This window comes from Sphaeramia orbicularis, chromosome 4 (assembly GCF_902148855.1).
Source record: "Sphaeramia orbicularis chromosome 4, fSphaOr1.1, whole genome shotgun sequence".
Lineage (NCBI taxonomy): Eukaryota > Metazoa > Chordata > Actinopteri > Kurtiformes > Apogonidae > Sphaeramia > Sphaeramia orbicularis.
In genome coordinates, this window is record NC_043960.1 from 39,362,463 (window position 1) to 39,379,448 (window position 16,986).

At 37.7% G+C, this 16,986-nt stretch overlaps 1 protein-coding gene across 8 annotated transcripts in view; it reads left to right on the plus strand.

The window, feature by feature from the left end:
• The window catches only part of celf5a (cugbp, Elav-like family member 5a), a 225,994-nt gene extending 220,748 nt beyond the window's left edge, over positions 1-5,246 (plus strand). For all 8 annotated transcript variants that reach the window (XM_030132527.1, XM_030132530.1, XM_030132528.1 and 5 more), the window contains exon 12: positions 1,094-5,246. The gene's annotated coding sequence lies outside the window, so the exon portion shown is untranslated. The remainder of the gene's footprint in view (positions 1-1,093) is intronic.
• The last annotated feature ends 11,740 nt before the right edge of the window (positions 5,247-16,986 follow it).

Here is a 16,986-nt window from a genome sequence, read left to right on the forward strand (position 1 = left end):
TTGATTTTACTTTCTGCAGTTAAACAATGAGAAAATCTAAGAGTTATTATGCAATTATTTTAATGGTCTGACCCTCTTGAAATAATATTGGGCTGAATGGTTTCCCTGAATTAAAAAGAGTCTGACACCCCTGATTTAGACCCTTGATGTACAGATGAAGACTAACTCCACTTTAAGGATTGTCAGTTGTTTCTTCTGGCAAACTTTAAATTTTTACTTCTTGTGAAAAGAGGTTTACACAATTAAAATCGATGTGAATGCAAAGTCAGTGTTTTGTGAAAAATAAAGACCCAAACCTCCACTGACAACCAAAAGCATCTACTGATTTGATATATTATATTTAATACCTGTTAATCCACTATCCTATCAATACATGTAAATGATTGGTGTAAAATGCAGTTTGTCATCTTTTCATGGTCATCAGATATGATCCATTTGGACCTTCAGAGGCTCCATAGTTACTGTGGAAACACCGTCATCTTCTACAACATTGATTCACCAGTAAAACCCGTGGAGTTGGATCAATGACAGTGGATGGAGACACTTGTTTATATGTTCAGTTAGTGATATATTTGCTGAAAAACTCACTTTTTCTTCAGTTTTCTGTGTTTTGATATAATAACCCTGGAATTAACTCAAAATTTTCATGAACATCTAAATCAAAATGTAGGAAAATACATGATTTACAGTGAAAGTTTCAAACTATAGAGATAAGTAATATCATAAATGGTGATAAACCACTTTAGAAAAGTGAACTAGAGAGAAATTTATTTGAGAACTACCACAAACATAGCCCTGGGTCTTTATGGGTTAAGGTTCTGCAGAGCTGTGGTATCTGCACATTTGTCCAAACTATAGGGGTTGATTTCATATGCGGCACAGCAGGCGTGTTAATTATGGCAAAATCTGTCACCATGGTGATTGACAAAGATTGATCGGTGTGCCTGTGTGGGTTAGCTCTCTCCAGACCATTAGACTGATATAATGGAGCCATATTGAACTATGAAGTTTAAAGAAATGGATCTTTTGAATGACAGTTTAATGAGCAAGTGAGATCTGAAATGGCTAATTTTCCGTTTCTTCTATTTGGCAGGTTTTAGAGGACACGTGAAGATATCTCGGAGGAGTTCAACTTTTTTTCTTTGAAAGCAAAATATGTTTTAAAAAAAATCAACACATAAGGAATTTTTGAAGACATATCAGCATTTACTTATTATGAAGATATAGGTTATGGCAGAAAAAAAAGAAGATGTGAAAGAGGAGGCGCTTCACCGGGGGACTTAACAGTACCAGATGGCACAGTGCAAGAAAGACGAGAGGAAAAAAAAATTGAAAAAAGATGTGATGAGACTGAACAACAGAACTTTTTTCTTGTTGAGACTTGAATTGTTAATTAAGCAACAAACTAACAAACAAAAAAGCAGCAACAACAAATAGATTTCTATATACATATTATATACACATATATATAAGGAAAGAGGCGCTTGTGGCTTTTACTGTACTGGACAAATGAGGGTTAAAACTTGAAGATCAAGAAAAACAGTGGAAAAAAGAAGCTATTCTATGAGTCCACTGACAGACTTTCTTTCTCTTCCCTCTTTCTCTTACTCTCTCACCGTCTCTCTCAGCAAGCGCAGAACTATGACTCTTGGAGGTCACTGAGGTTTCCATTAGCAACAGTAGAACTGCAAATCTTTCACCCCTAAGGGACCAAAGGACCAAACATTTTTATTGTTCTGAACAGTAATATATAGTATTAATGATACTAATACTACAAACTACTACTAATAATATTACAAGTTAAACTTAAGAAGAAATACTAGCTTCAGGTTGATTAAAAAAAAGAGGAAAGGGGTTTTGGTTTCTTTTCCTTTTGCATTTATAGCTATTGGGTTTGAGAATATTAAAACATACAGAAAAATGTATAAAAAAAAAAATAAAGCTATACTATTTTAGTGGCGTAGAATATGTGGGTTAGACATTGTTTCGGGCATGTTCAGATATGTTGTTTTGCCACTCATTACTCCATCTCCATCTCAGTGTTTCATCTCGGAGGTGTGATGTGTCGGTGTTATTGTGTCTGAGGAAGGAGAGAGAACAGTCCCGTAGTGCCAAATGTGACACAATAACAAACCTCTTAAAGCAAACACCAAACAGCTATAGCGTGTTTAGCCGTGTAACGCCGCCTCCTGTTCTCATCAGATACATCCACCTTCTAATTGATCGTCATTGCAAACTTACAGAAGCGAAGGGTCGAGCCGTGTCGTCATTAAAGCCTCAATATTACAGATAATCTGACCATAAAGCACTGTGGTAAAAGTGCCAAGCAGGCCGAGCCGGATCCGCAGCAGTAAAACGGAGCAGCATCTGTAACTGCTTAATAAAATATACAAATGAGCTTGACAGCAGTTGTAAAAATTTCCATCGGCGTGTCACCGTCCGTCGGTGGCGGGTCGCGGCCTCTCTTGCTGCCAAGCTGCTCCAGCTGCTCCCAGCAGGAGGGAGGACACCCCCCCCTCCCCTCCTCCTCTTCCTCCTCTTTCCTCCCCCTTTTCCACCCTCTCTCCCCTCACCTCCAAGTGCCAGCATATCTTTCTCTTAATAGGGACCATCGGTTCACGGGGACTGAGCGCTAACCCACTGCATAATTAGGATAATGATAATATTGATCCGATGGGGAGCAGCACTGCGGGGCAAGAGATGCACAATCAATTCCACATTGGCATTTTGAATGAATTGACTGACTGACAGAGTTCATTTTTCTCTCAGTGGTTGGATGAGTGAAAAAGTAGTCATTTTTTCATCCCCCCTTACCCCTTGTAGCTGCTATGTGGAGCCTCTGAGCGGGCCCCAAACCTGACACATCCAGTCTTGACACCTCATTGTACTTTATTATTACATAGAAGCTCAAAGGTTGGTGTTTTTCCGCGGCTGTGACAGGATGTTTATATATTGTTTAGACTAGATCGTATGAGTTCTTCAGTGAAGAGCAGCTGTATTTTTTTTCCAAAGGGTATAATAGCACAGTAAGAGCTTGTACACGGTGAGGAACAGCCTTAGGAGGTCAAATTAAGAGCAAAATGATCCATCAATTAGACAGCGGCAGGCCTGTAAGTGTAGCTGCTACAGCTGCTGCTGCTTCAACAAGACGACAGCTTACCATTAGCGGCGGTCACACATGGCTCCTATACAGTGTGGTCACGACACATCACACCGTCTCAGGTCTGCTTCATTAACTCAACCGGCATCACCTCATGCTGATGCGTTTACAGAAGGAGACGTACCACACGCTACATCCAAGATCAAATCAGGTTTTGTGTTAATTTGTTTGCTTTTGGACTTGCCTTTCAGTTCTCCATTTCAGCCTGGTATTTGTTGAGCTACCATCCGCTCTGTCTTATAATTCATGTTTCTCCCACTCGTCTGTTGGTGAACTCAGTTTGCTCTCTGAAGCAGCGTGCCCCTCAGGACTCAGCGAGACCTCAGAGCTCTGATCATTTCTCTAAACTTTCGACACATCAGTGCTTCTCTCAGCATCACAATGCCGTCTCTGCGGCCTCATCCACAGTCTGCACAAAGCACACTACTGTACCGCAGAAGTTATCGTCGTAGCGGCTTCTTTAGGACTTCTCTGAATACGCTTTATCCCTTCTTTGACTTTTACTGCAGCTCATTCTTTTTTATTCGTGTGATTAGGAAGGAAGGCGGTGTGTAATTTTCAGTCGACACTTTACACATGTTTACCCTCCTTCACTGTATATTGTTCTGTTGCAAGCAGCACTTTGATGCTGTTAAAACAAAATATGCCTTTTTCTCATTGTGAATTGCCAAATTATGCAAGCATGTCCACGTCAGACTTTAAATGTGTGCCAGATTCCTCCAATAGCATACATTTCTAAGAGGAAATTACATGAATTTTCAGGAATAGGATAAAATACATGACTTTTTTTGAAAGCAGTGAAACATTTCAGGAGACGGGTCAATTCAGGCAACATGACATACAAAAGGTTTTTCTTTTTTATTCAGTGAAAGCTCTATATTTTCCAGAAGACGGCGTTTTGCCTCTGGTGAGTTACTGTCAGGGCCGAGCAGCTTTAAGAAGCTGTGATATACGAACGCTGTTCTGTCCCCAGGCCATACAGGGCCTTCCAAACCCACTCAGAAATCCTTTCTTATGGGATTTCTACTGGAGAGTTTTGTAAATTATTAAAATCAAATTAAATGTGGCCTTCACAACAGTTTGGGTAATGCAAATTAAAGATGCCAGCTGTGGCTGAAATTTAATGAGTTTGAAAGATGTTGAGCTAATTTTATTCTGCCATGGAGAAAAAAAAAACGTTTGATTGAACACAATTAAAAGCAGTGAAGGTTTGTGGATGGAGACCAGAGTACGTTTACTGTCTGCAGTCCACCGGCCTTTAGATCCTGTACATATCCACTGGAACACTCTGAAGAGAAAGTCAAGAAATCAAATAAAAAACTTCAACACATGTTGAAATGACCAAGAAAGAACAGAAGTGGTAACGGCAGTAATAATAATTCCAATAGTGTTCTAATTTAGCTGCATGTTCTCAAACTAAAATGTATCTTTTGCATCGTTTTCACTCTTGCATCAATATTTTTGCCATTCTTTGACTATTTCTCATCCTACCATAGTGCCCTTTCAATCTCTGAGCATGCTCAATGGGGGCTGGGAGGGTTAAAGATTATGATTATGGTACTCCTTGTATTAACAATGATTCTTTAACTATGGTTTGAATGCTAAGGATAGTAGCTTATTATAAATATGAAATCTGTATATTATGGAAAATCAGCACAGGACCTTTCTTTGGGTACAGATAGGTTAGTGTTTGACATGGGACGGGGAGGGCTGGGGGGTGGGTTTTTGCTTTATAAAGATGTTAACTTTCTGGTTTCTCAGCACAAAGCAAACAAAAACATATAACCGTCAGTACGGGGTCTGGTCCGACCGGAGACTTTACTGACATACAGGGCGCAAAAGAGAAATCTCAGTACTATTTTATCTTTAAAACCTGATGGAGAAAAATGCTGTTTACAGGTTGTATTGTTTATCTTTGCTTACTTTTTTTGGTTCTTTTTTTTTTTTTTCTTTTTTTTAAGGAGAGTGCCACCTATTTTGTGGCAGTGTCAGTACAGCATGGATTAACTGACAGGGAAAGCAGTATCTTTTTATATAAAAAAAAACTTTGGAAAAAAAAAAACAAAAACAAACAAAACTCTGTGTTCTGTATTAGCCTGAGAAACCAAACATTTTTTCCCCTGTTGAAATGTCTTAATACTTGCTGCTTAGATTAACTTCATATTAATGATTGATGATTTAATAATTTTATAATTACTTATCAGGTCAAGTATTTAACTTGATGTTTATTTATTTTATTTATTTTCAAATTATTTATTTATTATTTATTCAGCCACTTTTATTTTTCCTTTTAATTTTATGATTATGGTAAGATAAAGATATGTATCAATAAGAAATGCTTATTGGGGCTTTTCTCTCTTTCTCTCCTTTTTTTCCAATTTTACAATAAAAAATCAAACTGGATGTTTTGTTTGTGGGGTTTATATGGGTGGATGCTTCACCGCACTGCAAAGAAAGGGGGAGGTGTGGAAATGTTTCCTCCTCACAGCAGCTCGAGGACCTTGAAAGTTTCTGATGCAAATGATGCAACCTCTTCCAACCGGCCACGCCACGCACCGATCCTGTTGAGTGATGAAACTGTTATTAGTGTCACGGCCCTTTTAAAGGATAACTAGGTTACACTCATCCACACCCACAGCTGCAGCCTCTTGTTTGTTTTATTTATTTATTTCCGTACACCCACGCACCTCCAGCTCATAAAAAACGCCAAAGGCTCCGAGTACAGAACCCATCTCCAGTCTCATATGTAAACTCGCAGCGTGGAGTGGAGTGGGTTGGATGATTTAGATCATCTGTCAAAGACCTGCACTTTACAAGTCACCTGATGCTGCACACACACTGAGACACACTCTGAAATATGTGTCAGCACATATATGACGGGCACAAAACACACACACACACACACACAGAGGCATCGCACATGCTCAGCTGGGAGGTGTCATGAATCACAGGAAAAGACAAGAGAACAAATAACATTATCATTTAGACAAGCACTTGGCTGTAAAGTGAAATAAGGACGGTAATGTTGGATCAGTGGGGTTTGGGCACGGGCTGTGACGTCAGAGCCCCAAATGTGATGCAGGATAGGATGTGTGATGGAGGTGGACGTGCAGCTCTATAACATCGAGCCTGTAAATCCACACTTTGAGAAGCAGGGACAGATTAAAAAAAAAAAAAAATAGATGGGGGGGAGAGAATGGGAGGGACAAAAAAGTAGAACCAATGGCTCATGAAATAAATTGTCCCAATTACAATAAAGTGTGGCTCTTGGTCAGCGTGCACGGCAGGCAGTTCATCTTTATTACAATCAGTTAATGAAAATCAATCCCCCTCCTGATAAACTCTTATCTCCACGGCCTTTGCGCGCCCCTCGTGCAGGGAGATAATAAATTAGGGTAATATTGCCTCTGATGAGGGAGTGAATTGCAAATTATTGTAACTTTCTAAGATTTATGATGCAGATGCTTAATTTCCGAGCTGGGTTTTTTTCAGGGCGTCAGGGTGCCGGGGGCCATTTGTTAAAAGTTTGGTGACACAGACTCGTTAATAAAAATACACAGGCAGACAAGCAGGTGTTCTCAGCTGTTCTACTGTTACAGTAGCAGAGCGAAGAACAGCACAGGAAGTCCGGATGTGCATGGATGGTGTTTTACTCCTAGAACATATGAAGAGGCACAAACCCCAGGGATGCAACGTGTTTGCTAAAGTAGGACTGCCAATCATACTGTGTTATACCCACACCTACCCCCACCCCCACACACACCCCTCTGCAATCTCCATCACACAAGCCAGGAGCGTATGATTTGATATGTAGGTCAATACCCATTCTGGAGGAGCCAGTGGGTGAGATATGTCTAGTTGCTTGCTGTCACTCTGATTATTGAGGAGACGCAGAAAGATTGAGTTGGTCAGGTATGAAAGAGCCTGCGGTATGAGATAGGTGTATAATCGCAGCAGCTAGAGTTGTCTAAAAACCCCCCTGTACACACACACACACACACACCTGTACACACACACCTGTACACACACACACATATATGCAAAGTGACAGAGAAATGAGCAACTTCTGGCTCTTTGTTCTGCAGCACTGACCCATGTAACAGGGAGTTAATGTGTGTGTATGTTGAATGTCCTCTAGCAGAGTGCATCATTAAGCAAAACACTCCACACGACGAGGTTAGAGGGTCTGACAAGTCATCAAGGAAACGACGAACACTCGTGCTGCCTTCACGTGCTGTCGAGAAGATGATCAAATTGTGATTTCGGAAATGTACAAGTGCATTATGTTTGAGGTTCTTTTGTTGTTGTAGGGCAGGGGTGTCAAACTCATTTTAGGTCAGGGGCCACATTCAGCCAAATTTGATCTCCAGCGGGCCAGACCAATAAAATAATAACATAATAGCCTATGAATAATGACAGCTTCAAATTTGTTAGTGCAAAAAATAACATTAAATGATGAAACTATTTCTATCCAAAAAAAAAAATGTGAATAATTGAAGAAAAACTGAAATTTCTGAAGAAAAATGTGTACAATTTGATCAATATTATGCCTCAACTTATGATTTATACATGTGCATTATGGATCAGATCTACAAAGACACAAAACAGGCAGTTAAAATTACACTTATTTTTCTTTAGACATTTCAGGTTGTTCATATTTGTTCAGGTTATTGACATTTTATTATTAAAGGATATCCGAATTTAATGTTCTTTGCAATAAATCAAAGAGAAAAAATTGGCGTTGCCATTATTTAGAGGCAAAATATCATATGATTTTTCTCACATTAAACCAAGAAGAAAATTTGGACTCATTATTTCTAGGATGCTATGCTGTTATTTTTGAGTTTGATGCCCTTGACTGTTAATATCTTCAGGGTAATTTTTGCACTTTGTAAATTCATCTCACGGTCCAGATTGGACCCTTTGGCGGGCTGGATTTGGCCCCCGGGCCGCATGTTTGACATCTGTGTTATAGGGCCAAAACACATTATTTGAAATCTCTCTGACGGAAAATTTTAGAGACAATTTGACAGGTTAGTGTTGTTAAATAACCCACATTTTCACTTTTAAATTCATTTTTGTTTTAGTTGGACCTTAAGGGATTATCCAAAACAAGGAGCTACTTTATATTGAAATAAATGTTGGAATGGCAGTCAATTAAAGTTTGCTCTCTGACGGGACATTACTGTGTTTTGACCCCATAGTGAAATGAAAAATGTCTGACACGCAATTTATCGTGACCTGCTACTTGGGTGAAACAGTTTTGGAATGTGTTAATTCAGTGTTTTTCAACCTTGGGGTCGGGACCCCACATGGGGTCACCTGGAATTCAAATGGGGTCGCCTGAAATTTCTAGTAATTGGTTAAAAAAAATTACTTCTAAAAAATATATTTAATTGTATATATAGCCTAAATGTCGTCTAAAATTAACGTTTATTTGCAACATAGTATAATAAACTATTACATGATCAAAAAAAAAATACATTTTAGTAAAAAAAAAAAAAAAAAAAAAAAGATAAAATTTAAAAGTTCTGGGGTCGCCAGAAATTTGTGATGTTAAAATGGGGTCATGAGCCAAAAAAGGTTGGGAAACACTGTGTTAATTCATTTGCTACGACATCTATGGAAGTAAATCTGTGCCATCAGATATTGAATAGTTGTATTTCACAAGCATTTTTTTGATTAGTTGTATTTTGTAATTTGAATTTAATACACATACATTTTCATAATCTGAATTCAGTTATTAAAAAAGATTTTAATCCAATATTCTCAAATACAATGCGTTTCAAATTCAATATAAAAATCTAATATAACACAGACATCTTGACCAAGTAAAACCAATGGAGTACAGAACCACTTGATCTAACTTTCACCAAAGATCACATGATGCTCAGGTAGCGGCACAGGCACAGCCTTGGGCGCCGCTACCAATAGTTGACCCCATAGAAGGTAAATGTTTTGGGCCCTTAAGAAAAAAAAGTATCTGTAAATCTGTTGGAGTGGTGGGTATTAACGTACTGTAATAACTGGAACTACAGGCATGTGTTTCATAAGTACCATAAAAACTGCAGCAAGTGTGAAAATGAAAGTAAAACTTAACTTTGAACGTCCGACTCCTGGCTTCTGTGCTTCTCTTTTACTGCGGAGCTTACACCAAATTTTCCCAACTTCTAACATATACAGGGTGTCCCATAAGTCTCCATATACAGGAAAACTAAACGTTTCTTGACATAAACCATTTTTATTTATATAATATGCTCTATATGAGTGCCATTTTTTCGGGAACACATTTCAATGCGTGTCCTCCACTGCTGAAGAACTATAAAGAAGAAATATAAAGAAATACATGTTAGAACCATATGTATTGTCTCCTATGTATGGAGACTTATGGGACACCCTGTATATCCACTGGGCCCCCTGGAGATGCTGGGCCCCATGAATTTGTCATGTTTACCCCCCCCCCCCCCCCCCCCCCCCCCCGCCCTTTACGGCGCCCCAGAGCGTGGTGATTCACACACTAGTCGCATACTGTATGTGCACCACTACCTGAGTGTCATGTGATTTTTGATCATGATTGGGTGAAAGTTAGATTAAGTGGCTCTGTACTCCATTGGTCAAGATGTCTGTGCTGTATTGAATTTTTTTGTGTTGAATTTGAAACACCTTGTATCTGAGAATATTGAATTAAAACCTTTTTTTTTTTAATAGTTGAATTCAGATTATGAAACTATGTGTAAAAAAATGTGAAATTCAACTTTTCTAAAAAAAAAAAAAATTAAACCATAAAAAATACAAATTAGAAAATAGAACTACAGGGTGGGGAAGCAAAATTTACAATGAACATGTAGTTGTTTTTTCTCAGCAGGCACTACGTCAATTGTTTTGAAACCAAACATATATTGATGTCATAATCATACCTAACACTATTATCCATACCTTTTCAGAAACTTTTGCCCATATGAGTAATCAGGAAAGCAAACGTCAAAGAGTGTGTGATTTGCTGAATGCACTCGTCACACCAAAGGAGATTTCAAAAATAGTTGGAGTGTCCATAAAGACTGTTTATAATGGAAAGAAGAGAATGACTATGAGCAAAACTATTACGAGAAAGTCTGGAAGATACTATTAAAGAAGAATGGGAGAAGTTGTCACCCGAATATTTGAGGAACACTTGCGCAAATTTCAGGAAGCGTGTGAAGGCAGTTATTGAGAAAGAAGGAGGACACATAGAATAAAAACATTTTCTATTATGTCAATTTTCTTGTGGCAAATAAATTCTCATGACTTTCAATAAACTAATTGGTCATACACTGTCTCTCAATCCCTGCCTCAAAATATTGTAAATTTTGCTTCCCCACCCTGTATTCAATATCTGATGGCTCAGATTTACTTCCATACGTTTCTATTTATTTATTTATTTCAAATTGTGTATGCTATGAATGTTGAAAATCATCAGCTAACAGCAGCTCCAGTTCTTCAGTGGAAAATACAACATGAGGAGCATTCATGTGCAATTTTCGAGTTCTTAAGTAGTATTTACAATAATTCCCATAGCACTTGAAAGCATCATTAGAAGAAGCCACCGGTGGGAGCTGAAGGTAAACACAATCTCATGGGAGCAGCAGAGTGAGTGTATAACTGTGGCTGACCAACATGGCGTGCATCATTTAGCAACAATAAATCCAACCAAGAGTCTGAACGTTCACATGTGCGTCCGTCCTGCCTTTCAACACCCACTAACACCGTTCTGAACAGAGTACGGGTGTTACTTCTGTGTCCTCGCTTCCTTACATTTGAACCAGCACCGACAGAGCAAATGATGAGGGGCCCATTACTGACAGGGGCCCCAGTACACAGCAGAACATCAGTCAGTGTTCCAGGAAAGCTATTTATTTACCACCAGTACACAAAGTTCACTTCACAGAGAACTAACAGATGTGTTTTTTTCTTTGCATTAGTTTTGTTTATTTCCTCATTTTGTGACATGGTTTGTTGGAGGTGCCAGAGCTCCTCGCTGATTCTAGGAAATTCACTTCCATCCAAAAAGTTTATTTTTATTTGTCTTCATATATCAGTGTAAAAAACATATAATAGTGTTATCATTAACCCTTTATATGTCACTCATAGAAATACTCTGAAATTCCAATTTTCAACATTAGTGTCTTGTTGAAGGACTTAACAAGATTTTATTACTTTTGTTAAATTTTTACTTTTTTTTTTAATTATGCAGAAAATCAAGGTCAATGAAGTTACTATATTTGGTTCCTTACCTGTAAGTGGCAAAAAATAATAATTTTTAAAAAATAAATAAATAAATACATGAAAGTAAATACAAAAAATACACAACAAACACCTGACAGATGAAAGGAACATGTGTCTTAGAACATTTAGAACATCAGAAGATCACTTTTAGAACATTAGACCAACATAAGTGCTGATCCAGACCCCTGCCCACATCCACATGATCCCTTTGAACATCATTCCTTACATTAGTACCATTACTTCATGGTACCTAACAAAGCAGCTCCTTCACTGTTGACAAGACAGTGGCAGCAACAGTTACAGTGAGGACACTGTCACTGTCTTGTAATGTATGCAGAAATTACCAAAAATAGTCACTTGTCCGATATAGGGTTAAAAAAACGCAAAAGATGGCTTGTACCTTTCTCAGTCTTGCATGAAATCATAAAATATATTGTAAGCAGAATATTGACCAATGCCTGCGCAGTGTTGCATGGTTTACAGCAGGGGTTCCCAAAGTAGGGTATGTGTACCCCCAGGGGTACTGGGACGAAGCCTGGGGGTACTTGAATTTTTCTTTGGAAAAATACATTAAATAAGTCATTGTGTACTGAATACAAAATAAATAATGAGAATTAATGCTGAAATATAAAACATAATACATTCATATAATAGTTTTATTGTCAATTATCTTATTTAAGCTTTGGAAACATTTTAAGAACACTTATATTTTATATTTTTCAAAAGGAGTTTATTTGACTACCTAAGTAATTATTTTTTGTTGAGGAAAGGTTTATTTATCAATTATTGACCAATTTATTTATCTTTCTTATCAATGAAACAGGTTATATTTTGCACACAAAATGTACTTTAAAAAAGTTTATATATATATATATATATATATATATATATATATATATATATACACATATATATGTATGTATGTATGTATATATATGTATGTATATGTATGTATGTGTGTACATATATATATACATATATATGTATATACATATATATATATGTATGTATATATATATATATGTATGTATATATATGTATGTATGTGTGTACATATATATATATATATATATATATATATTACAGTTGTTTGTTTACAGAGTTTTAAAAATATAAACAGACACCTTTGGCACAGGAGCAAATGCTGCCTAATTTTTTTTCAATCAAAAATGCTGAAATTAGAGTTGGGGGTACTCGGCTAAAAAAGCATGTTTCAGGGGGTACTCCACTGTAAACAGTTTGACAACCACTGGTTTACAGCATTGAACTGGTGGGGTCCAAAGTGATATTTTTTCCACAGGGTCCCAAATCCCTGGTAGGACCCCTGGGTAAAACACATTTAATAACAATACCAAAGTCATTTTAAGCCTCATAATGTTGTGAACGCTGCAGCACTTTGTGTCTCCTCATTTAAGTCTAAGGAACATCTTAGATTAAGACAGCCATCAATCTATCCATTATCAATCAAGGTGAGGACTCACACACCACTATCTATTTATCTTGCCAAGTGCTCTATTAATACCAAATTAATTTCCCCATTGAGAGTATCAATCACTCAAGCAGTTTTTCTCAACTCATTAGCCTGGTAATTGTCCTTGTTTACTGGAGAAAGTCAAGACAGGATGGCTCAAAAAAGGCTGGACCAACAATCTACGCACAAACCCTGTTACCACTGTACACACACAGGAAGGGGTTTTACATTTAACCCTTTATAGGACACTCAGAGAAATACTCTGAAATACAAAATGTCTACTTTAGTGCATTATTGGAAAATCTAACAAGACTTTAGTACTTTTATGAATTTTTTCACAATTTTATTGTTATGTAAAAAAAATCAAGGTCACTGAAGTAGCCATATTTGGTTCCTTACTCGTAAGTGGAAAAAAAAGGGGGAAAAAATCCAAGAAGTAAACATAAAGAAGTGGTTCCAGGCACAACAAACCCCACCCCTCGCACATATTGTAGTTTATTTTGACATCAATCCAGCTGATGTCATCATGTCTGTGCATGTGCTGATGACAGTACAGACATAGACATCATAGACAAATTTCAGCTATTATAAGTAAATGGGGCAAAAAATAAAATTCATAAAAAATTTGAACTTTGACCTACTGTGGCAGTCACCCCTGCCACTAATTATACACCATACACCACACACTCACTATGTCCACATGGCAAACAATAGCCAGGTAGCATTATTACTGATAGCTTGGTGGGTGCACACACTGGGTTACATTTAAACACCTAAGTTAGTCTCCTGTGCTGGTTTTTCCATGAAATCATCCAAAAACACACACAAACACAAATAAGTTTTGAATTAGGTCTTTAATTATGTTATGTTCTAGATTGTGAAATTTTGTTCATAATTATATGTTCTTCTTTACTTACATAGTGCTTCCTGGTTCTGGGCAGTGGAAAAGGACCCGAGGGGAGCATCAGGCTGCCTTTTATAATGCCTGAGTTTAATGAGGAAACTAGGCTCAGCTTGTCACACTGCACCATACCAGGTTTTCTGAGTGTTAAAGAGAGTATGTAAATGCTAAACTTATAAGATGACTCTTTTGATGTGAGTTTAAAAGACATAAACTGTTCTGTGATTTAACTATGGGAAATAACGTATGTAGTTTGATGAAATGTTTAAATTGGTACCAATTACAAATGGTATGGTCCAGTGGGAGGGGCCTAGCCTTTAAATGGAGGGGGTCTGACATTGCTTGGGCAGTTAGAGAAGGGCTGTGGTGCTGTGCAGATCTGTGTTATTTTTTGTTGTTATTATCATTTTGTGCTTAATTCTTGTGATACATTTAAGGGCAATAAAGCTCTTCACCTTTTTTTTTTCAAATCAAATGGACTTTCTCTTGTTGTTTTTGATTTAGTTTCAGACCAAATTAGACTGTTTTCTAGATAGCCTTTTGGCAACCTACCCTCACTTCAGGTCGAAGTGTGACACCTACCTTTCCCAAAATGTAATCACATCTATTCTGGGTCACTGGCAATCTATAAACCCAATCTGGTATGAATTCAACCAATAGTTTTGCTGCTGGAGTGTGAACAAACAAACAAACAAACAAACCAAAAACAACAGGTGGTTCCAGGCACAACAAACCCCGCCCCTCACACATATTGTATCTTATTTTGGCATGGATCCAGCTGATGTCATCATGTCAATGCATGTGCTGATGTCAGCATATTAATTGCCTCTATGTATGTGGCAAGTTTGAAGTAAACTGAAACAAAATTGATGTTTTTAGAGACATTTGTAGTTGCGCCCATTATAAGTAAATGGGAGAAGAAAAAGATTTTAAAAATTCATCAAAAATTTGAACTTTGACCTACTTTTCCCAAAATGTAACCACATCTATTCCGGGTCACTGGCAATCTATAAACCCAATTTGGTATGAATTCAACCAATAGTTTTGCTGCTACAGACATGTGACATTTTGCCCATTATAAGTAAATGGAGAATTTTTTTTAAATTCATAAAAAACATGTAACTTTCTCTGTTGGTTTCTGTAAATTGGCTTAGAGCCTGGTTTTGACCAACTCTATATTTAAAGTGTCATGAGATAACTTTTGTTGTGATCTGGTGCTATATAAATAAAATTTGATCGATTGAGTGATTTGATTGGTTTTCCCCTGTAAGTCGCTTTGGAAAAAAAGCGTCTGCCAAATGCATAAACATAAACTTTGACCTACTTTTCCCAAAATGTAATCAGATCTATTTTGGGTCAGTGGCAATCTATAAACCCAATTTGGTATGAATTAAAATAAGAATACAAGAAAAACACACATACATGTGAAAGGCACATGTATTTTTGAACATTAGACCACCATAAGTGCTGCTCCAGACCCCTGCCCACATCCACATGATCCCTTTGAACATCATTCCTTACATTAGTACCATTACTTCATGGTACCTAACAAAGCAGGTCCACTCACTGTTCATGCAGAGGTGGACCTTACAGACCCTGGAGACCACATTGGACCTGAGACTGTTGATTCCCTGTCCTCATTTGAACTGTTGCTGTCACTGTCTTGTAACGTATGCATAAATAACCAAAATATGTCTTGAATGAAACCGGGTGGCACTGTAGACACTTACTCAATAAAGGGTTAATCTCCTACTTTTGTTGAGTTTGATTTTTATCCAAATTTTAAATGTCAAGTTGTCAGGAATCTCATCCCCGTTTCAGCAGAATGAGAGTGCGCTCTCACATGGGGGTTATTATATAAGGCTGGTGCTGCCTGACAGTGCTGTCAGATGAGATGGCTGTATCTCAGAGGATGACAAGATGAGGCCCGGAGCTTTTTTTTTTTTTGTTTGTTTGTTTAAAATGGAGAAGTGAGAGGACAAGCAGACAAACAAACACGGCTTTCACCTCGCCGTCTGCAACCGAGCTGATGAGTCATGTATTTAAAGAAAGGGCTTGGACAGAGGTGGTCTGAGCTCCATCACCTGATCTCAGCAGCATCATGGAGACTCATCACCCATGTTAGGTTGCATCTCCTCTTTTTTTTTTTTTTTTCTTTTTTTTCTTTTTTTCCCGCCTCCCCCTCATTGGCCATGTCTAAAATCACTCGTCTCGCTCTGATATTGTCTTAATGTGAAGAAATGGGACATGGGGAGATTAAGTATGATTACATGTGACGACACATTCTGTCACTCGGAGACACAAGAGGATCAAATATCTTAATTCAAGATAAATACACAGGGTCTAATTATAGAGCGTTCCATCTTAAAGTCTTCCAAACATCTGAGCAGAAGCTTCTATAGTTGCAAAAAAAAAAAAAAAAAACCCAAAGCCTGGCATTAAAACCTGATCCATCCCTCTGTCTAATCACTGCAGTTGTTGTTCATATAGTGCAAATATGTGCGCCCTGTGCTGTTGTTGTTGACTCTAACCTGGTGTTAACCACAGACTAAATCCCTTTTGGAGCCGTGCAGTGTTCTGGCAGACAAAAGCAAAGCCAGCAGCCAGCTCAGCACTCAGAGGTAACATTTACACAGGGGACTGAGAACATACTGTGGATCCCTACAGCTACACAGCCAGCCTGTCATAACTGTCTATTCTGCTCCTGAGCTGTCACACCTTATGGGCTGAGGACCCCACCAGGACGCCGCCGGAACTACAGGAAGACAGGAAAAGCTGCCTCCGAACAGGTCTGCTTGTCATTTTAAGGCACTCCTACCATCTGATTTCTGCACACCAATGAATAATATATACAGTACTTTGCAAAAGAAAAAAAAAATAAAGTCTGAAGTTATAATGAGCCTACATGTGGTGTTAAAAACAGAAAATTAGAGTCTGCACTGTAAAAAAATGACCATAGAATGAACACCAAAAAGTTATAAAATTGCAAAATAAGTGACAATACAATGCAAAGTTGTTTATTTGAAAAGATTTTTGTGTTAACCATTAAATCAAATATAGCTGTAGTTTTTACAAGAGTATGTTAACAAAACCTGATTTGATGTAGAAATTATTTTGAGAAAATAAAACTAAGTTGAAAAACAATGCAGTGCCGTTTAAATTGCAAGACCATAATGTTGAAATAACGGCCTA